A 10,473-nucleotide genomic window follows, 5' to 3' on the forward strand; every position below is an offset into this window, starting at 1 on the left:
AATAAGAACGATGATTATTATTGTTATTTGACTCATTCCAGGCCATTGTTTGTGTTTCTGCTTCCCATAGCCATTGAGGCACCAATTCTGTTCCCTTCTGAGGAAAAGGTACTGGGATTCTCCTGGCAAGTTTGGCTTGATCAGAGTCAGAAGTTTGGCCCCCTTTGCCCCCAACCCCCATTCCTGGCAAACCTCCTGAGGCTAGCACTGAGGGGGGGGGGCAGGACTGCTATCTATCGTCTTCTTTTTGCTGAAAAAATACTTCCAAATAAACCATCTGGGTCAGATTCTGGGGGTGGAGGTGACAGTAGCTACTAATTTCCCACAGCTAGATGGAAGCAGAAAACTCCAAAAAAATTCTGTTGGCAGATACCCTGAGAATGGTCCCAAGAACAGCTAGGATCCTCCATTTGGCAAGAGGCCAGCTGCATTTGCTATCGGGAGCTGAGCTGGATTTGAAGAAGCCCCACCTCCCCAGAAAACAATGAGCCCCTGCCTTGTGCTCCACATCCTGAGTGACCAGCACTTGGGGGCCAGGGGAGTCCCCTAAGCTCAAACCAGGCCCACCAGTTTGGCCTCAACTCACCATTTCAGCATAGCCCACTCCCCCATAAATCCTATATTACAGGCAAAAGTAGACCTTTCCCATTCCCCCAAAACTTTCACCCCTGCCACACCCAAGCTCAAGCCGGGCCCTTTTCAGGGGGTTGGGGGGGCACCTGGAAAGCCCTCCTAGCAAAACTGTTCCCTTCCCACAAAGCCAGGCTCAAATGCTACCATCTCTATGAGCCTCCATGACCCTTTTTCTTGCCAAAACAGATTAAAACTCTCTTCCTCTTTAAATTCCCAAAGAGTGCTCTTTACACATGTTTAGGGTTAGAGCTCATCACGTTCTGGCTTGTTTCATAATCTATGTCAATGTGTAACCCAGAGGGAGAGAGTACAGGTTCCACAGGCACAGAGGCCTGGGTTCATATCCCGGCTCTGCCACTTACTAGCAAACAGCACAAGACAACTTTTCTGGGCTTCAAATTACTTACATAGGAAGTAAGTCTAGACAATGCCTAGTGTTAGTGGATATCTGGAGAACTCTCAAAACTGCTAGGGAGAGTATACACTGGGACTGCTTTGGAAAACTATTGGTCAGTTTCTACGGACGTACCTAAGAGAAACACATGCGGATGTTTTCCAAAATGGTCCACGTAAGAACGTTCACAGCAGCACTGTCAGTAATCACTAAAAGTTGGAAACAACCAAATGGCCATCGACAGAAGAATGGATAAATACATTGAGTTATACCCATACAATGAAATTATTATACAACAATGAGAAAAAGTGAACTACTGCTCCCTGCAACAATGTGGACGAGACTCACAAACATAATGTTGAATGAGAAAAGCCAGACACCAAAGACGACAGACTGTGTGATTCCCTCTAGGTAAAACAAATCCGTGGCGCTAGAAGTCGTAATCGTTGTTACGCCTCGGTCAGGGGTTGTGCCTGGAAGGGGACACAGGGAGGTGTCTGGGTGCTGACAGTGCTGCTTCTTGATGGTATGTACAGTTATTTTGTATGCAATCAAAATTTTACATAAATAAAACACGAGTCTGATATCTACTGGACAAACGAGATAACATATGTAAAGTGTTTTTCACGGTCCTTGGACGGTTCCAACAAATGTGAGTTCCCTCCCTCCTGCCTGTTGTCTTGGAGCCTCACGAGGGCAGGAGTTGTGACATTCTCACCTCTGTCCCCTTGCGGTAGCTGGTACACGGCAGGCACTCCATGAATGTTGGCTGATGTAAATTTAGTGCCCCAGCTGTCTTTCTCAAGGCTGCCGCTCAGAAAGCTCATCCGGTAGAAGCAGCTGATAACAACTCAAAGCCCCTCATAACGTCTCTCCCCAAGATGAATTCGCATTTTACCAGTTTAGAGACATGAAACCAAAGGGGAGACATCCTGAGGTGGAATTACAGTCACCAGCTAGGACCCGGAGAAGGACCCAGAGATACAGACATCTTTCTGGCCCTGAAAAGATGAAACCACATGGCAGAGGGCACAGCTACAACTTTTGGCCAGGGGCACAGGCCATCCATCGGCTCCAGACATTCCAAGGTTGAGGCCCATCTTAATGCCTACATTTCTCTTAATGGAATCTCTAGAATTCACATTCCTGCCCCCCACCCCTAATACTAGGCAACACTTCTGAAAGGTTAACACAGATTTCCTAAAACCTCACAGAAAGAGATCTGTAAGAACATCTAGGGGATTTTTAGACTCTGCTCAGGAGCCACCAGCATGAGGAAGGGGAGCCAGAGAAGTTCCACTTTATCTACACTATATGTTGGGGTTCCGAGTGAGAATTCATGGGTGGGAGGAGTTTGAAAACCACTGCTGTCTGGTCAAACCCACTTGTTTTACAAGAGGAGGAAACTGAGATCCAGATGGGGGGAAGGACTTGCTAAAAGTCACACAGCTAGCCCACCCCAGCTGCTCTTCCCCCAGCTTCTGTTGACAGTACCCTCAACCCTCCAATGGTGGCACGAGGGTTACGAAGTCGGTGGCCTCCTGAGGGACAACCTGGGAGGAGGCCTCCAGGCCTGGAGGATCATCCCATAAGGAAGTTTCAACCCTACTAAGCCCCTCCCCCATGGGCCCCAGCTCACCCTGCTGAACTCTCAGAGACCCTCACCCAGTGCAAGTCTGTGAAATGGGACCATGATTGCCCCCTCACCCCCCCCATCACATTCAGGAGGAGGCTGCCAACAGAAGGGAGGGGCATCCAGCATTACAGTGGCCCTCCATGCATTGGAGGCTTTGACCCACCCTGATCTCTGATGAGGAAGCTGGGGCTCTGAGATCAGCCACCTGCCTAAGCTGACATGAGAAAACTATCTTCCTGGTAAAGGTCCAGCTCCGCTGGGCCGCCTGCTTGGTCACCCCCCACATCTAACAACCAGGGAGGCCTTAGGGAGAGGGTCAGGGTCAGTTCAGGTCTGCTTCCTGCCAGTGGGAAGCTCACCCCAAACCAGCACACACCCACTCAAATCCACACACCCCTGCACCCCCTGCCCAAGCCTCTCCCAAAGCTGCCGAATGGGGCCACTTCAGGTGCTAAAAACACATCTTGGGAGATGGGTGGTTTGGGGAAGAAGAGGACTCCGGAGGAAATCGTGAAGAGGCCAACGTACCAGCACCCCTCAGTCACCAGGGCTCTCCCAGGAATACCTTACACAGAGGCAGCTGAGAAATACAATGTCAGAAACCACAGCAGAGGTCCCCAGCTGCCCCCCACCGGATTCTTGAGTACAAGGTGTCGGGGGCCACCCGCCCCCAGCGACCTTCCCACCTGCCAGTGAGGCAGCAGCTATGCATCCTCTCTTCCAGTGTGCACTCCTAACCTACCACCTGCCTGGCCTCAACGCTTACGGCCCTGGGCCTCCTCTCCCTCCCAAAGTGAGAAGCCTAATTTCCACCTTGCAGAGTTACAGTGAGGATCAGGCAGACCCACACATGCCATGAGACATCCACAATGCCTGAACCATAGTCGCGGAAACCGTTGACAACACCCTCCTATGCTGGGGTCGAAACCCCAGCCTGCCGCAGACCAACTGGCTGCCCCCCTGCCCACCCTAACTCTGCCCCAGCCCAGGCTGCCGACTGGGACCACAGCTTCATTCTGCCACAGAGAAAGCTGACTGGGTACGGAGCACCCTCCTCGCATCACCTCTTCGCAAGAGGGCGAGAAGGAGGTATGCGAAGCAGATGATGCTGAAAAGATCTGGGCCCTCTCCTCCCGTAAATCTGGGGCCCTCCCCCGCGTCAAGGGGTCCTAACTTGATGGAAGTCTGTCTCCCGTCCTCCCTAGGCGCCAGGTCTGCCAGCCGCTCCCAGCCGGTTCCTCGGGTCAAAGTGCCAGACTTCGGAGCGAGCCCTAGGGGCCCAGCGGGCAGTCCCTGAGGTCCAGGGCCGGCCAGAGCACCCAAGGCCAAGGCCGGCCATACCCGGGGGGCGGCGTCAGGGACCGGGCCGCTGACTTGCCCGGGAGCAATTTGCCCCCGCTAGCCCCAGCCCCGAGCCGCGCGCCCTGTCCCGCCCGTCGAGCCCGCAGACGGGCGCTACTCACGGCGGGAGGCTGCGCGGCGCCGGGCGTGGAGGCGCGGTAGGCACGGGGAGCGCGGCCGGGCGCGCTGCTCTCTGCTCTGCTCCGCTCCCTGCGCGGTGGGCGCCCGCCTGCCCGCAGAGCCGCGGAGGAGCCGAGAGGGCGGGGCGGCCGGTCCCGTCCCAGGCGCCGGCTGGAGGCGCACCCGGAGGACCGAGACGGCGCTCGGAGCGCCCCCTACCGGGAGTTCCCTCAGGACAGACCCCGGGTGAGGGCCGAGAGCCTCCCTACCAGGTCGGAGCGTGCACCTCCTGGCCCCTGAGGTTGCCAGGAGAGGGGGCGAGAGCCAGTGGCAAGACCTGGCGTCTTCACGGGCTCTGCTGCTTACATGATGTGTGGCTGGACAGGTCGGCTAACCTCTCCAAGCCTAATCTGGAAACTAATTTAAATGAGCTGATACGCTGGATATAGCCTGGCATGATCACTCAGAAAGTGGTATCCCCTTGTCCCCCGCTTCCACCATGAAAGAGGAATTCCCACCAGGGAATATGCCCCTTCCTCCCTCCCAGTCAGAGTGCTCCGACAACGGACAGATTCTTCTGGAAACCTCACCATCCACGGTTCACAGTGGGGTGGGGGCCGAGAGGGGGAGGGACACTTCCCTCCTCATCACCCCACCCCATCCCCTCATCCCCACCCCCATTTGGGAGCAGCCTGGCTTCCGTGCCCCCAGCCCTGCCTGGCACATTGATGAAGCCCCACATCACCCCACATCATCACATCAAGGCTTCCCTAATGAAAGACTTGGGAGTGGAGTGCTCCTCTCTTCCTTCTGCCAAAAATCCCGGGAGGAAAAAGGAATGAGAGTGGAGGGGGTGGTGGAAGGACATGGAAACAGAATGTAAGTCAAGTTCAGTGGTCTTATTTCAAGACAAGAGGCTGTTTAGGGAGAATAAATGAAGGCCCCTTCCCAGAGCCTCCATCCCTAATTCATCCAGGGCACTCCTCAAGACAGTCCAAGAGGAAAGGGTGAGAGGTTCAGAGTCCTACATTTGGTTCAAAGCTCTGCTCTGCCGTTCCCGGTGTGGGTATAGTCTTGGGCATGGCGCCTGACCTTATTCTTCATCAGTAAAGTAGGTAAACACTCCTTACAGCATCTAATGGAGCTATTGTGGGACTAAAATGAGACAGAATGTGTAAGATGCACCTAGAGGACCTCTACATGTGTGAGCAAGCCCCCTGTCCCCTCTTTAGCCTTTCCCGACACTGGGCTACTGAGATGTACAGATCAACCAGCCCTCTCCCACTCCCCAGCTGACTGGTACTTCAGAGTCTGTGACAGCCTCTAGAAAGACCCCGGTGCTTCCTTGTTCATAAACTTGACAACATTCCAGGACAGTGCAGGCTTTGAGCCACCTCTCCCAAGAGCACCAGGCTACCTTGAGAAAGTAATATCCAAGGCCAGAGGTGGCTCTCCAAGTCAGTGGCCACAGGAGGACAACCACTGGTGAGGTTTCACCAGCATAAGGAGGCCCTTCATCCTCAGACCATCCTCATACCTCCTCCCCCATTTCCAGTTATCTATTGCTGTGTAACAAACCACCCCAGCCTGTGGCATGAAACAATTCTGTCAGGCTCATGCCTTGAGGGTCAGAAACACAGAGAGTGCACGGCACGTATGGCTTATCTCTGCTGCATGATGTCTGGGGCTTCAAACGGGGAGACTTCAGTGGGTGGGAGTGACTTGAATGGCTGGGGGCTGGAATCACCTGAAGGCTTCTTCCTTCACATGGCCGGTGCCTGTGCTATGATGAATCCAAGGCTGGGCTCAGGCGAGACTGCGGAGCACCTACATGTATCCTCTCCATCCCTTCCCCCTCTGAGTCTCATGCTTAGTACCTAATTTGCAGCAGCAATGTCCCCTTGCCCAAGGCAAAAAGGACATTCTTGAATTTGACACATGGCAAACTAGTCAGAGAATGTCGCAGCTGGAAGTGTCGCTGTCAATCATCCCATCCAGCCAGGTTATTTTTCAGAGGAGGAAACTGAGGCTCAAGGAAGAGAAGTGACTTGCTCAAGGTCACACATCTGGTGAGGGGCAGAGCTAAGATTAGAGCCAGGTCCCCTCCCCATTTGCAGTTTGGTGCTCTTTCCATTCTACTTGCCAAATGCAGTGCCTAGGGAGATACCATCTGGAAATGCATTTTATGCTTGGGGTGGAGTGAGTTCATCAGAACCTCACCTGAGGCTACTGAGCACTGAACATGGGACTGAGGTGGCAGACGGCAGGGAAGGGAAAACCCTGAGGGTGGTGGCAGCGAGGACACCTACTCCAGAATGAAGTCAGGAGGAGGTCCAGGGATTAAGTGCTAAGAATTACCTCAGCCTCAGTCCCTGCGTGGTTCCAAATGTCTCACCTGGCATTTTAAGGCTCCGACCTGCATTTTCCCACTGTGTACGCACATCCTCTTCCCTCTTGTGTGTGCACATCCAGCTTTCTTGCCAGCTTGGATTATTGGCTGTTCCTGCCTCCATACTTTTGTTTAAGCCATTCCATCACCACCCCCTCATCTCATCCTACAAAATCCAAACCATCCCTCAAGGGCCCTCTCAGGTGACATATCTTCCATGGAAATTTCCCCGAGCTGCCCTCCGGATGCCTTTCTCCCCTGAACCCTACCACTCTTGGTTTGTACCTAATTGGCATTCCCCTTCCTCTATTTTAGTTGTAATTAGTGTCCAGTTCATCTTTGTGCCCATACAATGCCTGACATCCCCAACCCAGTAAAGCCTGTTAAATTGAGTTACTAGAATGTAAATGTCACAAGGTAAGGGACCATAACTGTCTTGTTTTCTATTGTCCCCCAAGGGCACCCAAGTCCCTGGCACTTAATCATATGTCGGATGGAGAGATGTATAATTAAAGTTAATAACTGCCACATATTACACTCCAGGAGTTCTCAGCCCTGAATGCACATCAGAATCACACTGGGAGTGTTTTAAAATCCTAATGCTCAGACTGCACCCCACATCGATTACATCGGAACCTCTGGGAGTGGGAGCTGGGCTTCAGTAGTGGTTAAAACTCCCCAGGTGGTTCCAATGTATAGGCTGAGAACCACTTTGTTCATGTCCCAGAGACCTGGGGAAACGAAAGCCTCCTCCATCAACCCACCAAACCACAGACACATCTGAGCACCTGCTTTGTGCAAGACACTCCCCCAGCCTATGAGACTGGTGAGTCACAGGAACCGGAAGCTTCCACAGGATGAGAAGACAAGCCCACGGGGAAGATGTAACCATGGGGGACACTAAAGGGCAATGAAAGTGGGGATAACCTAAGGCACACTTTGGCGCCTGGCAAGTCTACAGAGCCTACCAACCTGCTGACGAGGAGATAAGAGCCAGGACTGAGATGCTGCATGTGTGGGCTGGGGCAGCCGGCACTGGGGTTGGCATAGAGGATGCACGGTGCGAGGGTTAAATGCAGGGACTCCGATGCCGGATGCCTACTGTGGATCCCAATGAGCAACCTACTGTGTGATCCCGGGCAACCTTCTCCTGTTTTTGTTGTTTTGTTTTGGTTTTTGGTTTTTGGGTTTTTTGGCAGCGCCACGCGGCATGTGGGATCTTAGTTCCCTGACCAGGGATTGAACCCGCACCCCCTGCAGTGGAAGTGTGGAGTCTTAACCACTGGACTGCCGGGGAAGTCCCCCAGGGAACCGTCTTGTTCTCTCTGTGCCTCATTATCCCCGTGGGTTGTTGTGACCATTCCATTAGTTACGGATATGTGTGCACTTGGATCAGTGTCCGGCCCATAAGTGCTCAATGAGTATTGCTACGTTTATTGTTCCTTGAATGTCTGGTGTGAGCTCCCCTAGACAAGGAAATGGATCTTATTCATCTTTACACCCCACCCATCCCCAGCCTGGCCCTGAGCAGGTCCAGAACGAGTCAAATGAAGACTGGACTGCCGGCTGCTTGACAGTGGGTCCAGCGCTGACAGCTTTCTTATGCTATCAGGACAGGCCAGGAGAGGACACAGCTGGCTCCTCCCCAGCTGGCTAGCCCCCTGGGTAGAAGGCAGGCAGGAAGCCTCCTCCTCTCAGTGGTGGCCAGTGGCCTGGTTCCTCAGTCCTTCCCAGCCCTCTGTACCCTGCCCTGTGCCCTCTACTCTCCCACGCCCAGCCAGGCAGGGTCAGGGTGTGGGGCAGACTTGGCCGCCCTTCCTGCTTCCTCCCTCAGGAGGCCCGCTGGCTCTTGCAAACAGAGGTGGATGCTTCCACCTCTAGCCTGGCTGGACTCAGCAAGGCCTTGACCCCACCGTAAGGATAAGGGAGGGGAGGGGAGGAGAGATTGAAAGGGGCTGGGGCATGGGAGGCCTTGCCTTTCCCTGGAAGCCCTGGACAATGGGGATTTCCTGGGCACAAGGGCGCACCCATTGGTTCTGCAAACATTCAAGGGCACCCCCTGGGGCTAGGTGCTGGTGGAGGAAGAATAGACTTAATGCCTGGTCAAGTGTCAGGTCTACTCCAGCAGGCATTCACGAGGTGCCTTAAGGTAAGGAGGGCCTTGACTCAAACGTGAAAGAAGAGAACCAGGAGAGTAGGGGGTGGGGTGAGTGAAGGACGGCACATTAGGTGGGAGTAGCTGTGTGTACAAAGGGCTGAAGGTATGAAACCACCAGCCATTTACTGCCTCAACTCCCACCTGAGCCAGCACAGGGGTCACGTGGTGGGATCATGATCCAGGCACATGCTATCTCCTTCTGTTTAGGCACTGGGTGCTTGGCCAGGGACCCCAAACAATGCCCACTTTTAGGGCTGTGAATTCCACCATCTCCTTCTCTAGGCTCAGGAATAAGACAGGCCTATTTATATTCCTGTTCAGCCACTTTCTGGGCAAGTCACTTCCCCTTCTGAGCCTCAGTTGCCTCATCTGTAAAATGGGAATAATTACACCTTTCTCTCAGGACCAGACAAAATACTTGAGAAAGCACTGCCACAAATGGCAGCTTCCTTCCCAAAACAGATGGTTGCCAGGACTTCCCTGGCGGTCCAGTGGTTAAGACTCCGCGCTTCCACTGCAGGGGGCGCATGTTCTATCCTGGTCAGGAAACTAAGATCCCACATGCTGCGCAGTATGGCCAAAACAAAAAAAAACAGATGGTTCCCTCTCTCAAGACAGTCTGTCACCTGTGCCCTATCTCTCCAGCCACGTTGTTCCTCCTTCTGTCTCTGAAATACTTTCTTCCTTTCCCCTCCATTTATCCAAGGTTCAGCTCAATTCCAGCCTCATTCATTTTTCAAACATTTCCTGGTGCACATCCTGGGCCAGGCTCTGAGAGAAATGAGGCACAGGCCCTGCCCTCCAGGGGCCTCAAAGCCAAGCAGAGGAGATATCCTGGGAATAGATGCCAGAATCCCATGTTCTGCGGCAAGCCAGACAGAGCCCCAAGGGTGCCCAGAGGTGCCTGAATGCCTGGGGGGCAGGGTAGAGAGGCATCTCTAAGGAGAGAACTCTTCCTAGGTGGCACAGTCACATCTGCTGAGCTGAAGTTAGGATTTCACTTCCCTGTGTTTGTTAACAACCCCTGCCCTCCTTCTCCACATCCTTCTCCTGTCATCCTTCTTTTTGCTGGTAATGTGGTCGGACCCATCAGAGGCCTGTGGTAGATCCATGAGGGAAGAATGGGAGGAGAGCATTTCTTCCCCACCTTCCTCTGAAGAGGAACTTCAGGGCCAGACCTGGTCAGTCCGCTGGTGTCTCCTTCCACACGTCTGGAGGATCCCTGACCTCCGTGTAGCTGGCCTTCCTATTCCGTGGCACGTCATTGGATATTAAAACCATTGAGTGGGACTTCCCTGGTGGCGAGGTGGTTAAGACTCTGTGCTTCCATTGCAGGGGGCACCGGTTTGACCCCTGGTCAGGGAACTAAAATCCCACAAGCCACATGGCACAGCGAGAAAAATAAACAAACAAAACCCCCCCAAAAAAGAAAAACAAAAAACACTGATTGAGGGCTTCCCTGGTGGCGCAGTGGTTGAGAGTCCGCCTGCCGATGCAGGGGACATGGGTTCATGCCCCGGTCTGGGAGGATCCCACATGCCGCGGAGCGGCTGGGCCCGTGAGCCATGGCCGCTGAGCCTGCGCGTCCGGAGCCTGTGCTCCGCAACGGGAGGGGCCACAACAGGGAGAGGCCCGCGTACCGCAAACAAACAAACAAAAAAACCTGATCGAAACATTGTTGGAGAACAAGATGCTCACAGGGTCTCTTAAGTATCTCCTCACAGACTTACTCATTAATGACAAAGAGGAAAGGGTACTTTGACAACAGAGGAATCTGGCAGATAGCACCTTAATAAAAAGTC

At 53.5% G+C, this 10,473-nt stretch overlaps 1 protein-coding gene across 6 annotated transcripts in view; it reads right to left on the reverse strand.

Annotated features, from left to right (window-relative positions):
* The window catches only part of DAPK2 (death associated protein kinase 2), a 122,608-nt gene extending 118,374 nt beyond the window's left edge, over nt 1–4,234 (reverse strand). For all 6 annotated transcript variants that reach the window (XR_009540966.1, XR_009540970.1, XM_060151503.1 and 3 more), the window contains exon 1: nt 4,127–4,234. The gene's annotated coding sequence lies outside the window, so the exon portion shown is untranslated. The remainder of the gene's footprint in view (nt 1–4,126) is intronic.
* Nucleotides 4,235–10,473: the final 6,239 nt, after the last annotated feature.

Source organism: Lagenorhynchus albirostris, chromosome 1 (assembly GCF_949774975.1).
Source record: "Lagenorhynchus albirostris chromosome 1, mLagAlb1.1, whole genome shotgun sequence".
Taxonomy (NCBI): domain Eukaryota; kingdom Metazoa; phylum Chordata; class Mammalia; order Artiodactyla; family Delphinidae; genus Lagenorhynchus; species Lagenorhynchus albirostris.